Genomic DNA, 17,512 nt, shown 5'->3' with positions numbered 1-17,512 from the left:
GCTACAATTTGCAGTAAGTAATGCCTTTCAACTTCAAGCTAATGCACCCATGCCCCCATTTGCAGTAAGTAATGCATTTTAACTTCAAGCCATTGCACCTACACCACCATTTGCAGTAAGTAGTGCCTTTCAACTTCATGCCACCATTTGCAGTAAGTGGTGTCTTTCAACTTCAAGTCACACCCAAGCCACACCCAAGCCTCCATTTGCAGTAAGAGGTGCCTTTCAACTTCAAGCCAAAGCAACCAAGCCACCATTTGCTGGAAGTAGTGCCTTTCAACTTCGCCAAAGCCTACAAGCCCCCATTTGCAGTAAGTAGTGCCTTTCAACTTCAAGCCAAAGCAACCAAGCCACCATTTGCAGTAATAGTGCCTTTCAACTTCAAACCAAAGCTCCCAAGCCACCATTTGCAGTAAGTAGTGCCTTTCAACTTCATGCCACCATTTGCAGTAAGTAGTGCCTTTCAACTTCAAGCCACACCCACGCCCCCCATTTGCAGGAAGTAGTGCCTTTCAACTTCAAGCCAAAGCAACCAATCCACCATTTGCAGTAAGTAGTGCCTTTCAACTTCATGCCACTATTTGCAGTAAGTGGTGTCTTTCAACTTCAAGCCACACCCAAACCACCATGTGCAGTAAGTAGTGCCTTTCAACTTCAAGCCAAAGCAACCAAGCCACCATTTGCTGTAATAGTGCCTTTCAATTTCAAGCCAATGCACCCATGCCCCCCATTTGCAGCAAGTAGTGCCTTTCAACTTCAAGCCACACCCAAGCCATCATTTGCAGTAAGTAGTGCCTTTCAACCAAGGCAAAGCAACCAATCCACCATTTCTGGAGCGCTAGTATGAACCATTTTAGAACCAATAGTCATTTTTTTGCAAGCTTTAGAACCAATAAACATTTTTTTGCAAGCTTTAGAACCAATAGACTTTTTTGCAAGCTTTAGAACCAATAGAGACATTTTTTTGCAAGCTTTAGAACCAATAGATACACTTTTTGCAAGCTTTAGAACCAATAGAGACACTTTTTGCAAACTTTAGAACCAATAGAGACACTTTTTGCAAGCTTTAGAACCAATAGAGACACTTTTTGCAAGCTTTAGAACCAATAGAGACACTTTTTGCAAGCTTTTGAACCAATAGACATTTTTTTGCAAGCTTTTGAACCAATGGACATTTTTTGGCAAGCTTTCGATCCAATAGAGACACTTTTTGCAAGCTTTAGGACCAATAGAGACACTTTTTGCAAGCTTTAGAACCAATAGAGACACTTTTTGCAAGTTTTGAACCAATAGACATTTTTTTGCAAGCTTTAGAACCAATAGACACATTCTGCAAGCATTTTAGAATGTAAGGGCACTTACATTTGAGTAGACATGTGTTCAGTGTTATTCACAGCTCAGAGAAACGTGACCCTCTGCCTTCCTCCAGCTTGCAGACACTGATTGAGGCACACCACTTCCTGGTTTTATAGTCCTTCCCCCCAGCAGAGAGAATGGGGAATTTTGTAAAAACATTAATATCTCTGTCATTTTTAATCGACGGGAGAATTCCTCGGCACACATGCGGCGGAGGGGGGCTCTGAGCAAGTTGGCCAAAAATGACGGCCGTAGGTGGCGGCGTTCTCTCGGAAATCGCAGCACAGAAAGCCAAAACCGGTCAAGAACAGACCTTTAGTAATATAGATGTAGGGTAGATGTCAAGGAACATTTGCTTTGCCAGAGGTGTCTGAGACTAGATGACACGGGTTTCAGTTAAGGTGTAATAGGTTTGGAGGAGATGTAAGGAGGCATTTTTTCACCCAGTCGATGGTTACAACCTGGCCTGGGAAGATGGTTGGGTTAGGTTGGGTACTCTCACAACATTTCAGCAACATTTGGCAGAGCACCTGAATAATCAAGGCGTAGAAGGCTATGGACCACTGCTTTTCTATGGTATTCAAGGGTCTGAAAAAGGGTCTCGACCTGAAATGTCGCCTTATCCAAGTTCTCCAGAGATGCTGCCTGACCTTGTGGGGGAGAGGGGGAGGGGGAGGGGGAGGGGGAGGGGGAGGGGGAGGGGGAGGGGGAGGGGGAGGGGGAGGGGAGGGGAGGGGGAGGGGGAGGGGGAGGGGGGGGGGGAGGGGGAGGGGGAGGGGGAGGGGAGGGGGAGGGGGAGAGAGTTTTATTGTCATATGACCCATTTAGAACAATGAAATTCTTACTTGCAGCTGTACAACAGAATATGTAAACATAGTACACTGTAAATAATATAGTAAAAGAGAAAAAAGTGTGTGTGTGTATATATACACATATAGTCACATATACACACACTATATATATATACACACATATACACACACACTTGAATATATACACATACACGCACACATACACATAAAAAACAAACAATGATAGTACCATGATAGTCTGTGTAGCTCAGAGTTTATTTGTGGTTTGTCGTGTTTAATAGCTTGTAGTTTGTAGGGAACAAGTTGTTCCTGAACTTGGACGTGTCAGGCTCCTGTAACTTCTTCCCGATGGCAGGGGTGAAATGAGTGGCCGGGGTGGTGTAGGTCTCTGATGATGCTGGCTGTCTTTTTGAGACAGCAACTCTAGTAAATCCCTTTGATGGTCACTCCAGCACTTTGTGTCAATTTGTGTAAACCTGCATCTGCAGTTGATTGTTTGTACAATAATCACTGGTTCTTCCCTTTAAAGAGAGCTTATAGAAACTTGAAAGTCATGTACCCAATGTGGACCTGAGAATTGAAAATGTTATCATGGCCTGCATTGCAGCGTGACATTTCATTGTTATTTCAAAACATAGATCTTTGAATCTACCCGAGGTGATCGGAGACATGTGAGACATTCGAAAATCTGTAAAATTTTAAGTGAACTTTAGTCACAAGAAGACATAATGTTTTAAAACTTCAAAAAAATGAATGAAAAAGTCATTAAAATGATTGAAAAGAATATTTTAATTCAAATTTCCAGTTAAACTAATTTTATCTTACTAAATAGTTTTCTGAGCCTTGCCCAGCATTTTCCATCCAATTAAATCATTGTGAAAATGCAACACATTGGGCCAGGAGCAACAATTTTCTGGTGAAATAATCTCTTGAACAATGAACGCAAATTGTGTCCAGATGATTGCCGTTGGATCCAGTGTTGGAGCACAGGGTTGTTGACCCCTGACCAATTGCCGGTAGCAATTTTCTCAGTTCTGCATATACTTGGACATTTTTAACAGCTTCTTAAATTGATGTCAGTTTTATTGGGTAATGATGCTGAATCTCTCAGTAATATTTCTCTGCACAATGTAGGTCATTAATTTCCTTAAGAAGGAGATTAGCTTAATCCAAGACTGACTGGAGAGAAAATAAATAGGAACTGCACAGGAAGGCAAGCCAGTGGAGCTATCAATGGTGGGTCTCTGAAAAGTGACCATTTTATCACTCTTTCCTCATTGAATTGCTTTTTTTTAAAGTTTGTCCCAATACAGCTTTTAGCAGTTTTAAAATGTTAACTTTTATGTATCATGTGTTGGGTAAAGCATTTTTTGCCCACTTTTGCCAATCATCTTAAATTGTGTTTAAATAAATGCTGCCTAATAATTGTTCACTTATTTTGTTATTAATAAACTAAAATAATGTTATTGTATGACATTTTCCTACTTAATGGAGGTGAATGAAATCGAGATGAAAGACCTGTACAGGTACGGTACTTTACACGGCTTTGTGATATCTTAAAGCAAATATAACTCAGGAATTAGAGTATAGAACATAAAACATAGAACTGTACAAAATAGGAACGGGCCCTTTGGCCCACAATCTGTTTGTACATGATCCACATCCCTCTGCTCCTTGCAATTCCACCTCCCTGGCTGGAAGCCTCTTAAATGCCACTAACATATCTGCCTTAACCACTCCTGACAATGCATTCCAGGCCCCCATTACTCTCCATGTGAAAAAGAAATCTCAGTTTCTCCCTCACTCACCTTACAGTTTTTGACTGTCTACCCTGTTTAAGCTGCATGCTCTCATAATGTTATTGTTATATACTTCTATCATGTCTCCCCTCACACTCGGATATTCCAGAGAAAACAATCCAAGTTGATCCAAAATCTCCCTGTTGCTGAAAGCCTCCAATCAGGCAGAGTTCTGGTAATCTCCTCTGCAACTTCCCCAAAGCCTCCATCCTCCCTGTATTAAGGCACAAATGCACAGAATACTCCAAATGCAGCCTAACCCAAGTCCTGTAGAGCCACTGTTGAAGCATTGTCACTTCTGAAGTGCAGAAAGTATTGCGGCTGCTGTTGTTTAGTCTCCAGATGAACAGAAAATATGGTTTTGTGATAGACAATAGACAATAGGTGTAGGAGGAGGCCATTCGGCCCTTCGAGCCAGCACCGCCAATCAATGTGATCATGGCTGATCATCCCCAATCAGCACCCTGTTCTCAAAAATATTGAGAAGGATCCTGAGGAGATATAGAATACAGAGATCAGGTAAAATAATTTAAAAATTGATACTCCTTATCTTGGTTTCTTCCATAACAGTTAGTCTATCAAAATTCACTACAGAGCAAATGTCAACATGCAGAATGATTTTGAAATACTAATCCTCAATTTGTAAGGGACCACAATCTAAAGTATGTAAAGTTGTAAAATGATGAAAGACACGGGGAAGAAGGTGAAAGCAAAAGTTGGTGGGTTATATTTGCTCATGGGTTCAAGTTTATTAATAATAGATAGCACGACTGAGGCAATGGAAAGGGTGAATGTGTAAGATGGTTAGCACTGGGCAAAGACTAATTAAACATTAATGTTGACTGATGATAAAGAGATGAACTGGGAAATATTGCAATTTTTATCCAGTTATCAGGCAGATATTACCTTAGAGGAATAACAGCATGGCAGAGCTTGCAGCTATGAAGAGAATCACAGAGAACTTGAAGTGTGAAATGAATCTGGAAAGTAAAGAAACAATATTGCAAAGAATTAATGTGGCAAAAGATATATATCACCGAGAGGCAAATCATTATAAAAGATTTAGCGATGTGTTAACTCCTTGCCGAGTACTGTTCATTGTCTGTCGCTAGGCTTGAACAGCTGACCTAATTAGCCAGGTTAATTTATGAGCTTTCATTGTGGAGATTGCCAGGATCTTCAACCAGTGGGGCATAATAGAGAAGCCAGACACTGTATATACACAGGCTACCCAAACAGCAGTGACTGGATCGCAAGCAGGAACAAATTAACTGTTCACCAACCCCTACTGTTACACCTTCTGTGATCAGGTAGCCCTGCACCTGGACTTCGTCAATGTAGCAAGGGCTCAATTACATAACCCTAAAAATGATGCAGCAATTCAAACATTGAAATTCAGGCAGAACATCATCTTTGTGATGCTGTTCAGTATGCTTTCTGCTTGCAGTACCGTCATATACAGTGTATTCAGAAAGTATTCAGACCACTTTTTCCACATTTTGTTACGTTACAGCCTTATTTAAAAATTGATTAAATTATTTTATTTTTTTATCATCAATCTATACACAATACCTCATAATAAAAAAGCGAAAACAGGTGTTTAGAAATTTTTGCAAAGTAATTACAAATAAATAACTGAAATATCACATTTGCAGAAGTATTCAGATCCTTTGCTCAGTACTTTGTTGAGGCACCTTTGGCAGCGGTTACAGCCTCAAGTCTTCTTGGGTATGACGCTGCAAGCTTGGCACACCTGTATTTGGGTAATTGCTCCCATTCTTCTCTGCAGATCCTCTCAAGCTCTGTCAGGTTGGATGGGGAGCATCGATGCACAGCTATTTTCAGGTCCCTCCAGAGATATTCGATCAGGTTCAAGTCCAGGCTCTGGCTGGGACACTCAAGGACATTCACAGACTTGTCACAAAGCCACTCTTGGCTCTGTGCTTAGGGTCGTTGTCCTGTTGGAAGGTGAACCTCTGCCCTAGTCTGAGGTCCAGAACGCTCTGGAGCAGGTTTTCATCAAGGATCTCTCTTTACTTTGCTCCGTTCATCTTTCCCTCGATCCTGACTAGTCTCCCAGTTCCTGCCCCACAGCATGATGCTGCCACCAACATGCTTCACCATAGGTATGGTATTGGCCAGGTGATGAGCGGTGTCTGGTTTCCTCCAAACATGACACTTGGCATTCAGGCCAAAGAATTCAATCTTGGTTTCATCAGACCAGAGAATCTTGTTTCTCATGCCTTTTGGCAAACTCCAAGCGGGCTGTCATTGCCTTTTACTGAGGAGTGGCTTCTGTCTGGCCACTCTACCATAAGGCCTGATTGGTGGAGGCGTGCAGATATAGTTGTCCTTCTGGAAGGTTCTCCCTTCTCCACAGAGGAATTCTGGAGCTCTGTCAGAGTGACCATCGGGTTCTTGGTCATCTCCCTGACCAAGGCCCTTCTCCCCCGATTGCTCAGTTTGGCTGGGCGACCAGCTCTATGAAGAGTCCTGGTGGTTCCAAAGTTCTTCCATTTAAGAATGACAGAGGTCACTGTGCTCTTTGGGACCTGCAATGCTGCAGAAATTGTTTTATACCGTTCCCCAGATCTTTGTCGGAGGTCTACGGATAATTCCTTCATCTTCACGGCTTGGTTTTTGCTCTGACATGCATTGTCAACTGTGGGACCTAATATAGACAGGTGTGTGCCTTTCCAAATCATGTCCAATCAAGTTAATTTACCACTGTTGGACTCCAATCAAGTTGTAGAAACATCTCACGGATAATCAATGGAAACAGGAGGAACCTAAGCTCAATTTTGAGTGTCATAGCAAAGGGTCTGAATACTTATGTAAATGTGATATTTCAGTTTTTTCTTTTTAATGACTGCAAAAATTTCTAAACACCTGTTTTCACTTCTTTGTTCTGGGGTATTGTGTGTAGATGATGATAAAACAAAAATAATTTAATCCATTTTAAAATAAGGCTGTAACGTAACAAAATGTGGAAAAAGTGATGGTGTGGTACTTTCTGAATGCTGTTCATTGGTGGCATGGGTCAGCAGAGTGCCCACCGCCTTTCCTTTCATCTTAAAGTGAGCTTACATTTCTTAAAGCTAAAATAGATAGCACTAGGATCTGTGCAAACAGTTAAACCTGACCTGTGAAACAATGAAGAAAGCCAGAGCATGGGGAGAGCATAGACTTTTCAAACACTGCATTTGTATCCATGGAGGAGGAGGCAGGAAAGAGGAGAGATTCCTGATTTCATCATGGGTCCAGGAGGATAACAAAGCAATCCAAATCAGGAACATAGAACAGTACAGGACAGGAACAGGGGCTTTGGCCCACAATATCTGTGCCAAACTCTTCTGGTTCAGACAGTTTAATGCTTAAACTGCTTGATTTGCAATGCACGCCTTGGGAAAACAAAATGTAGAAAGTTCTGACACTGAATTTTGATAGAATCTGGCTGGAAGATGGCACATAAAGTTAAAGTAATGGATCCAAGTGTACTGATTCAGAAAGGAACGTTGTCAGGCCAACATGTAACTCCAGTCACACTATTGGTCCGAAGAAAGGTCTCGACCCGAAAAGCCACTCATTCCTTCTATCCAGAGATGCTGCATGTTCCGCTGAGTTAAGGGCCTGTCCCACTTGCATGTGATTGCGTGCGTTTGGCGCGACCAAACGGAAGCGGTGTTCACGCAAAGTTTGCGCGTGACGTCATTTACGTCATGCTAACCAATCAGCTGGGCAGGAGGCGGGCCGACTGAATTTGGGCGTCGCATGCCGTCGGGCTGTGAAGTCATCACGCAACGCCACGCCGGGCAGTGACATCATCGCGCAACGCCACGCGCTAGACGTACGCTGTCAAGACGCTGCGTACGACATCAAGACGCTGCGTACGACCGCAATACGCCTGCGTGCCGACAGGCCGTTGGCGCGCGAAGCTTTCGGCCACTGCCAGAATTTCGGAGCCCCGCGTGATGTCGGGACCAGCCCCGCACAACTCCGTGCTTCTAAGTGGGACCGGTCCCGCGCGGCCATACGGTGCCCGTACGTCTCAAGCGACCTCGAGGTCGCGTAATTTGTGAGCCAAGGTCGCGTAAGTGGGACAGGCCCTTGACTCCAGCATTTTGTGTCTATCTTCAGTAGAAACGAGGAACTGCAGATGATAGTTTACTCAAAATGCAGGAGGAATTTAAGAGGTCATGCAGCATCCCGGGAGAACCATTCGCAGCTCTTCAATCCTGTTCACACCTTTGCTTTTATCTCTGGACTTTGTTTCGCTCATCTGCCTATCAAAACTTCCCTCGCCTATATCCACCTATTACCTGCCACGATTTGTCCTGCTCCTCCTTTCTTCCAGCTTTCTCCCGCAGCCCCCTACAATCATTGAAGAAGGATCCCCCACCCAAACCATCGCCTATCCATGTTCTTAAGAGATAGACACAAAATGCTGGAGTAATTCACCAGGTCAGGCAGCATCTCTGGAGCAAAGGAATAGGTGACACTTCGGGTCGAGGCCCTACATCAGACTCTCGAGCGCTTACCCCACCAGCACTTTGTATCTTTTTCCACTACCCATTAGTCTCAACTAAGTTCAAATCAAGACAAAGGTCATGAAGGATAATGTGATATTGTCAGTGATGATACCTGACACACAAGGATTAACTTCCACACTGCTTGTTTTAATTAGTTTCTGCTCATCCAATTTATTTTAAAAGACTGGGCTCCTACTTTTCTGTTGCATATGCAACTTCAGACAAGTTCTGCTGTGATTCCAAATTTTGCACATTAAATAAACAGTGAGCAGATTTCATTTTGTATGTAAGTGGATGTCACTGTACATTTTGTCCGTCTATAACGACCGCTGAACTGAGGAAGAAGTTAAGAGGTGTGTTGAAGTCACGTATAAGCTACAATTGCAGATTTCTATCCCTGAAGGCCGATGAACTGGTGAGGCAGATGGACTTTTACAACAATCTGGCTGTTTCATGGTTACTTTATTAAAATTAGGTTTTTAACGATTAAAAAATGCAGTTTTATTTAATTACGTGAGTTTAAAATCCCCAGCTGCGGTGGGGAATTCAAACTCATGATGTTGGATCAATGATCCAGAACTTTAGCAGCCTGCGTACCATCTTCATGATGATGCTATTTTATCTCATTGTTATTTGTATAATTTTTTTGTTGTAAAGAGTCAACTGTATTTCTCAGCCTCAGGAGGCCCCAGAGCACATTATGGCCAATTAAATAACGTTAAAGTGTAATAATTGCTGCAGTCTATTTGCACACAAGAAACTCTCATAAACAGAATTTAGATTGACCACCAAATAAATTCTAACATAGAAACAGCCCACACTGACCAACATGTCCCATCTACACCCATCCCACTTACCTGCGTTTGGCCCATCCCACTCTAAACCTGTACTGGACAAAATTTGTAGGAAAGAACTGCAGATGCTGGTTTAAATCAAAGGTAGACACAAAATGCTGGAGTAACTCAGTGGGACAGGCAGCATCTCTGGAGAGAAGGAATGGGTGACTTTTCGGGTCGAGACCCTTCATATTTTCCTTGGGTAGTTTACACACCAGCGGTATGAACATTGATTTCTCTAACATTAAATAGCCCTTGCTTTCCCTCTCTCTCCATCCCCTCCCCCTTCCCAGTTCTCCCACGTCTTACTGGCTCCGACGACATTCTATATCTATCCCGCCCTCTCAGCCTGAAGAAGGGTCTCGACCTGAAACGTCACCCATTCCTTCTCTTCAGAGATGTTGCCTGTCCCGCTGAGATTCCAGCATTTTGTGACGACTATCCATATATCTGTCCAATTGTTGCTTAAATGTTGCGATAGACCCTGCCTCAACTACCTCCTCCGGCAGCTCATTCCATACCCCACCACCCTTTGTGTGAAAAAGAGACCCCTCAGATTCCTGTAATGTCCTTTCCGCTTCACCTTAAACTTATTCCCTCTAGTTCTTGATTCCCCCACTCTGGGCAAGTTTTAATTGTTGCTGTTTTAAGAATAGATGGGGGGGTGGTTTTGGCCACTGAGAAAATCTCACCTTCTCCTTCTCAACATCATGCCTTAGGAATTTAGTTATCATCTGAAATAATATATCAGGTCTTAGTTTAATAACTAATTTAAGGTTTAGGGTTATGCTTATCAATCACCGAGGTACAATGTAAAGCTTTGTTTTGCATGCTATCAAAACAAATCAGATAATGTTATCCTCAAATACAATATGGGTTGAGCAAAGGCAAAGATACATCGAAACATAGAAACATAGAAAATAGGTGCAGGAGGAGGCCATTCGGCCCTTCGAGCCAGCACTGCCATTCATTGTGATCATGGCTGATTGTCCCCTATCAATAACCCGTGCCTGCCTTCTCCCCATATCCCTTGACTCCACTAGCCCCTAGAGCTCTATCTAACTCTCTCTTAACTCCATCCCGTGACTTGGCCTCCACTGCCCTCTGTGGCAGGGAATTCCATAAATTCACAACTCTCTGGTTGAAAATGTTTTTTCTCACCTCAGTCTTAAATGACCTCCCCTTTATTCTAAGACTGTGGCCCCTGGTTCTGGACAGAATGAAGAATATAATTGTCAGCATTGTAGCACACCAGTTCCAGAAACAAAGTCTGATGTCCACAATTTGATATTACTGCACTGGAAGATCAGTTGACAGTTTGGTCAATTTGGTAGAGCAAGAGTTGAAACTACAAGCTTACAACTCAGGTAATGTAGGTATTCACGGAGAGCATTGCCAATACCGCTGTGCTTGTGTATGTGACCTTTCAAAAGGAGTTTGCCAAAAAGTAGCAATGATGAACAATGTTTTTCAGGTCTCTGAGAGGCTGAGGACGCGGGAGCCCTTGGCCTCCAGAATCCTTTGTCTACACCAGCTATTGACTGTTTGCAGACAGTCAAGGCTCCACCCTCACAGACAAGAAAACGCTCTCCAGCCAACACTGGCTCAGATCATTTGGATCCTCTGCATGCATTCTGCCTCTAGTTGGGTATATGTGCAGGAAGGGTAATTGATTGAAGGCCTGCCTTTTAGTAATAGAATTGCTGCTCGTTTCACCTACATATTTCTGGCAGATCCAATTTCAAACAAAGAAATATTGAATGTTGCTCTTTCCACAAATGCTGCCTAACCTTTCTGTGGTTTTCCAGCAATTTATGTTTTTATTTCCAGATTTTCAGCATCTATAGGGGCTAGTGCAATCAAGGGATGTAGGGAGTAGGCAGGCACGGGTTATTGATTGGGGATGATCAGCCATGATCACAATGAATGGCGGTGCTGGCTCAAAGGGCCGAATGGCCTCCTCCTGCGCCTATTTTCTATGCATATATGCAAGTTTATTTTGATTTTCAGATGTTGTACAATACATTTAAATGCAGCAAGATATCTTGAGGTGATCCACAGGAGTATGGCCAGTTGTTGGAAATAGATGATAAAACCTGAAAATTCTCAACAGGTTCAGACAGCACCTGTGGAAAGAGAAGTCGTCAAGTCAAGAGAGTTTATTGTCATGAAATTCTTGCTTTGCTTCAGCACAACAGAACATAGTAGGCATTGACTACAAAACAGATCAGTGTGTCCATATACCATTATATACGTAAATACACACATGAATAAATAAACTGATAAAGTGCAAATAACAGATAATGGGTTATTAATGTTCAGAGTTTTGTCCGAACCAAGTTTAATAGCCTGATGGCTGTGGGGAAGCAGCTATTCCTGAACCTGGTCGTTGCAGTCTTCAGGCTCCTGTACCTTCTACCTGAAGGTAGCAGGGAGATGAGTGTGTGGCCAGGATGGTGTGGATCCTTGATGATGCTGCCAGCCTTTTTGAGGCAAAAATTAACTATGAAATAGTTAATGTGTCAGTTTGAACTTCACCACAACTGGGGAAGGGAGGAAACAAGTAGGTTTTAGCAGGTCAAAAGTCACCGTGGTTTCTCTCTTTCTCAGGTCACAAACATGTTTTTAAAGAAATTACTTTCAGGAGGAGAAGAGACAGAGGGTTAGGGAGAAGATTCAAGCTGCATGAAAGATGGGAACAGGATGATATGTTGTGGCACGCTGACAATTTAATTCTTTGGATCCTTGCCGTGAGGCAGACCTGGATAATGTGGTTTATGACAGAATTCTTCGATACAGAGATCTACCCTCCAGGACACAGTTTTGCATTCAAATGTCTCATCCCATCTCATATCCCTGCTGATACATGGAGCTGTTGTTTTGTCAATTAAAGGTGTTGGCATTCGGGCTATCAAATCTACATCAAGCTTATCTTGCCTTTCTCACAGAGTATGTTGGTATCACAAAAATCAAAAAAATCTTGAGAACAAACATTTCAGGCTATTAGAATAAAAGCAAATTAAAAACATTGAAACATAGAAACATAGACAATAGGTGCAGGAGTAGGCCATTCGGCCCTTCGAGCCTGCACCGCCATTCAATATGATCATGGCTGATCATCCAACTCAGTATCCTGTACCTGCCTTCTCTCCATACCCCCTGATCCCTTTAGCCACAAGGGCCACATCTAACTCCCTCTTAAATATAGCCAATGAACTGGCCTCAACTACCTTCTGTGTCAGAGAATTCCAGAGATTCACCACTCTCTGTGTGAAAAATGTTTTTCTCATCTCAGTCCTAAAGGATTTCCCCCTTATCCTTAAACTGTGACCCCTTGTTCTGGACTTCCCCAACATCGTGAACAATCTTCCTGCATCTAGCCTGTCCAACCTCTTAAGAATTTTGTAAGTTTCTATAAGATCCCCCCTCAATCTTCTAAATTCTAGCGAGTACAAGCCGAGTCTATCCAGTCTTTCTTCATATGAAAGTGCTGACATCCCAGGAATCAGTCTGGTGAACCTTCTCTGTACTCCCTCTATGGCAAGAATGTCTTCCCTCGTGGAAACATTCAAGAGCTTCCATTTATTATTTTTTCTTCATTGCTATTTGAGAATGTAAGAGTCACTGGCTAAAACACCATTTATTGTCCATCTCTGGGGATGTTTGCTGGTGAATTTACAATGTTTAATTCTATTTGCAACTCCGCAGCAAATAGAGCAGTTCACAAGTTATAGTAGAATTCAGCCATTCGGCCCATCGAGTCTACTCCAACATTCAATCATGGCTGATCTCTGCCTCCTAATTCCATTATCCTGCCCTTTCCCCATAACCCTTGACCACCCGTTCGAATGAAGCATTTGTCTTGGCACTGACTTGGCCTCCACAGCTCTCTGTTGGAATGAGTTCCACAGATTAACTACCCTCTGAGTAATACCTGCATGCAACAAGACATAGTGTTGATATGTGCTGTGTAATATTCATGCCATGGGATTGCCAGGTGGTGACAATCTCAAACAATAAAGTCAAACTCTTGCTATTCAACGGCATTTTCATCTGAATGCCCTACCATCAATATCCTGGGGGTCATTCACTCGATACTCAACCAAACTGGCCATGTGTAAAGTGCATTACAAGAGCAGATTAGAGTCGGCATATCCTGTAGCTGGTGACTCATCTCCTGGCACACCTTTCCACCATCAACCAGAGATACACAACCAGTAGGTTGTGCGCAGGAAGGAATTGCAGATGCTGGTTTACATTGAAGATAGACACAAAATGCTGGAGTAACTCAGTGGGATAGGCAGCATCTCTGGAGAGAAGGGCAACACCCTTCTGCGAACTGAGAGTCAGGGGAGAGAGAAATTAGAGATATGGAAGGGCAAGGTGTGAAAACAACAGATCAAAGCAGATGTGATCAAGGAAATGTAGAATGGTTCATTGTTGGCTAAAGTGAAGGGGTATCTGGAGGCTGATGGAATACTTCACCTCTCAGTCTGAGGAAGAAAAGTCTTGATCCAAAACTTCACCTATTCCTTTTCTCCGGAGATGCTGCCCGACCCGTTGAGTTACTCCAGCATTTTGCATCAATCTTCACATTTGCCTGGGTGGGTGCAGTGATGCCAGCAACTCCCAAAACACTTGACATCATCCATGACAAAGCAGCCCACTTGATTAGTAAGCCAATAGCCACGTTAAGTATTAATTTCCTCCTCCACCAATGGACTGTGTGCTGCAGTTATTCACCTTTACGAAAAAGATTTCCCAAACCCAAAACCCACGACGCAAGGTTTCTTTCCTGCTCTCCGTCTGAAGAAGGGTCCCGATCCAAAACGTCACCTATCCATGTTCTCCAGAGATGCTACCTGTCCCATTGAGTTGTTCCAGCATTTTGTGTCTTTCTCTTTATCTAATAGTCTTGTTTGAGTATCTTCACCTGAACCATAGCAAGCAGTTCAGAGGCAGGAATGTGCAAAAAATGCTGGAATTGCCAATGAAGGCCAGATCCTGAAAATTGATTTGAAAACTAAACTATTGATCAGGGAGAGATACACCTAGTGCTAGAGTGGAATTCTTCAATACTCTATTAGGAGTGTTAGCAGGCCTGTTGTCTCGGCTGTGTCCAATGCTCTGGGCTAGTTCTTGACATCATGTGGAGTGAGTCAAACTGGCTGAATATTTGCTTCTGCAAATCTCAGGAGGAATCGGAGATATACCATTCTCTCGGCACTCCCGGTGAATGTAGCTGTGAATGCTTCAGGCTGAACTTTGATGCTGAATCGCAAGGCCCTACCTTCCTGCTTCTAGTACGGGTACAAGTACATCTTCCATCCGTTTAATTATCCACCAGCCATTCCACACCAAATGTGGCAGGAATGCAGAGCTCAGTCCTGTTCCAAGCTCACTGAAGTCCATTGCATGCTCTTTTTACTGTTTACCATGATTATAGTCCTGTGTTGCAGCTTCACTCGGCTAGCCTCTCATATTTAAGTACTTTTGATAAGCTAAAACACAGGTGATCAATTAATTTTATTTTTGTTTCAGAGATACAGCGTGGAAACAGGCCCTTCGGCCAACCATATCCACTCTGACCAGCGATCACCTTTACACTAGTTCTATGCTTTCCTACTTTCGCATCTACACACTAGGGGCAATTTACAGAATCTAATTTACCTATAAACCTGCACGTCTTAGAGGTGTGGGAGTCATCATGTTCGGCACAGACATTATGGGTTGAAGGTCCCATTCCTGCGCTAAACTGTTCTATGTTCAAAAAAGTTTTCTTTCGTGGAAAAGGGATTTTTATTTTGCAAACAGACCAGTAGATCAAATCAAGTTTCATTATGGAATGGTGCTGTTGTTAAAACACATGTCTGCCAACACGAGCATATAATTCATGTGTTATCTCAGAAGAAGAGCACATTCTAGTGTTGGATTGTATAGCTCAGGGGTCGGCAACTGACGGCCCCCGGGCCGAATGCGGCCCGTAACCCGAAATCACCGGCCTGCAGGCGTATTTATTTTTCCCGTAGTCGTCCGGCCCGCAGACTTCCTTCATCTCCGGTACCTCCCGGGATGGAGGCCACTGCGCCCAGGAGCGGTGAGTCAAGGACGCAAGGAGGCCTGTGCTGGTGGCCGCAACTGCGGAGCCCCCGAGCGGGGCCGAGCTCCGAGCTCAGGCTGTATCGCATCCCGCGCAAAGCCGCCGGCACGGCCGTGCACCTGTGTCTGGGCTTCACTGTCGGGATCGGGGTTGTCAATAGGCCGGGGATGAGTGAGTGTGAGTATTTGAGCCACCGCTTTCAGGACAGAGCCAAGGCAATGGTCCGTAGGTGCGCCATGTGAGCGCCCGTAACTAGGGGCCAGTGCTCCGGGTGGCGTCCTCGAAGAGGCGGGATATATGTGAACACGTGATTTGATGCCTGCCATCCGGGGCGGGATCTATGTGAACACGTGATAGATGTGGCCCGCCATCCGCTCACAGACATGCCACCCGGCCCCTATGCAGAACAAGGTTGCCCACCCCTGTACTAGCTGAATAAGATAAGGTGTAACTATGGCCTGGATAATGGTGATTTGCTTAATAACTATAAAGTTGTTACATAATGAGGAAATACATAGAGTCATGGAGTGATACAGAGTGGAAACAGGCCCTTCAGCCAAATTGCCCACACCGGCCAACATGTCCCAGCTTCACCTATCCTATTCAAACTTGTCCTATCCATGTACCTGTCTAACTGGTTTTTAAATGTTGGGATAGTCCCAGGCTCAACTACCTCATCTGGCAGCTTGTTCCATACACCCACCATCCTTTGTGTGAAAAAGTTACCCCTCAGATTCTTATTAAACCTTTTCCCCTTCACCTTGAGCCTATATCCTCTGGTCCTTGATTCCCCCCCACTCTGGGCAAGAGATTCTGTGCATCTACATGATGTTGAGTTGAGTTTAGGATCACTATTTGTATCCAACCATGGATTTCAATAACAGTTTTACATTAGTTGGACTTAGCATGTTTTCCAGCATGGTGCTTCTCAGTTGTCAGCATACAACTGTGAATCAATTATTAGAATCAACCCTGTTCATCTGGACAGTTTAACAGCTTAGTATTTTCCATAAAACGGCTTTTTTATTATTTCATTCCCAGCAACAGGGCTTTCACTTGTAAGGGCTGTATTTGATTTCCCATTCTCTCATTAATTGTGAGGCAGTGATAGTGGGCTATCACTATCACTATCAATGGCAGACCAATTGAATAACTACTTTGGTTCTGTCTTCACTAAGGAAGACATAAATAATCTGCCGGAAATAGCAGGGGACCGGGGGTCAAATGAGATGTAGGAACTGAGTGAAATCCAGGTTAGCCGGGAAGTGGTGTTGGGTAAATTGAATGGATTAAAGGACGATAAATCCCCAGGGCCAGATAGGCTGCATCCCAGAGTACTTAAGGAAGTAGCCCTAGAAATAGTGGATGCATTAGTGATAATTTTTCAAAACTCTTTAGATTCTGGAGTAGTTCCTGAGGATTGGAGGGTAGCTAATGTAACACCACTTTTTAAAAAGGGAGGGAGAGAGAAAACGGGGAATTACAGACCAGTTAGTCTAACATCGGTAGTGGGGAAACTGCTAGTCAGTTATTAAAGATGGGATAGCAGCACATTTGGAAAGTGGTGAAATCATTGGACAAAGTCAGCATGGATTTACGAAAGGTAAATCATGTCTGACGAATCTTATAGAATTTTTCGAGGATGTAACTAGTAGAGTGGATGAGGGAGAACCAGTGGATGTGTTGTATCTGGACTTTCAGAAGGCTTTCGACAAGGTCCCACATAAGAGATTAGTATACAAACTTAAAGCACACGGTATTGGGGGTTCAGTATTGATGTGGATAGAGAACTGGCTGGCAGACAGGAAGCAAAGGGTAGGTTCCTTTTCAGAATGGTAGGCAGTGACTAGTGGGGTACTGCAAGGCTCAGTGCTGGGACCCCAGCTATTTACGATATATATTAGTGATTTGGACGAGGGAATTGAATGCAACATCTCCAAGTTTGCAGATGACACGAAGCTGGGGGGGCAGTGTTAGCTGTGAGGAGGATGCTACGAGGCTGCAAGGTGACTTGGATAGGCTGGGTGAGTGGGCAAATGCATGGCAGATGCAGTATAATGTGGATAAATGTGAGGTTATC

The 17,512-nt window shown here is 43.5% G+C and overlaps 1 protein-coding gene and 1 long non-coding RNA gene across 6 annotated transcripts in view; both read left to right on the top strand.

Annotated features, from left to right (window-relative positions):
- Window positions 1-17,512, top strand: part of ctnnd2 (catenin delta 2) — a 1,121,748-nt gene that overhangs the window by 285,029 nt on the left and 819,207 nt on the right. The gene's annotated exons all lie outside the window — the stretch shown is intronic.
- LOC116970479 lies at window positions 4,321-15,314 on the top strand. Its single transcript, XR_004411157.1, has 3 exons — window positions 4,321-4,330; window positions 10,977-10,986; window positions 15,273-15,314. It is a non-coding gene; the product is annotated as an uncharacterized LOC116970479 (long non-coding RNA).

This window comes from Amblyraja radiata, chromosome 2, assembly GCF_010909765.2.
Source record: "Amblyraja radiata isolate CabotCenter1 chromosome 2, sAmbRad1.1.pri, whole genome shotgun sequence".
Classification (NCBI taxonomy): Eukaryota; Metazoa; Chordata; class Chondrichthyes; order Rajiformes; family Rajidae; genus Amblyraja; species Amblyraja radiata.
This window is presented reverse-complemented; position numbering and strand designations above follow the sequence as displayed.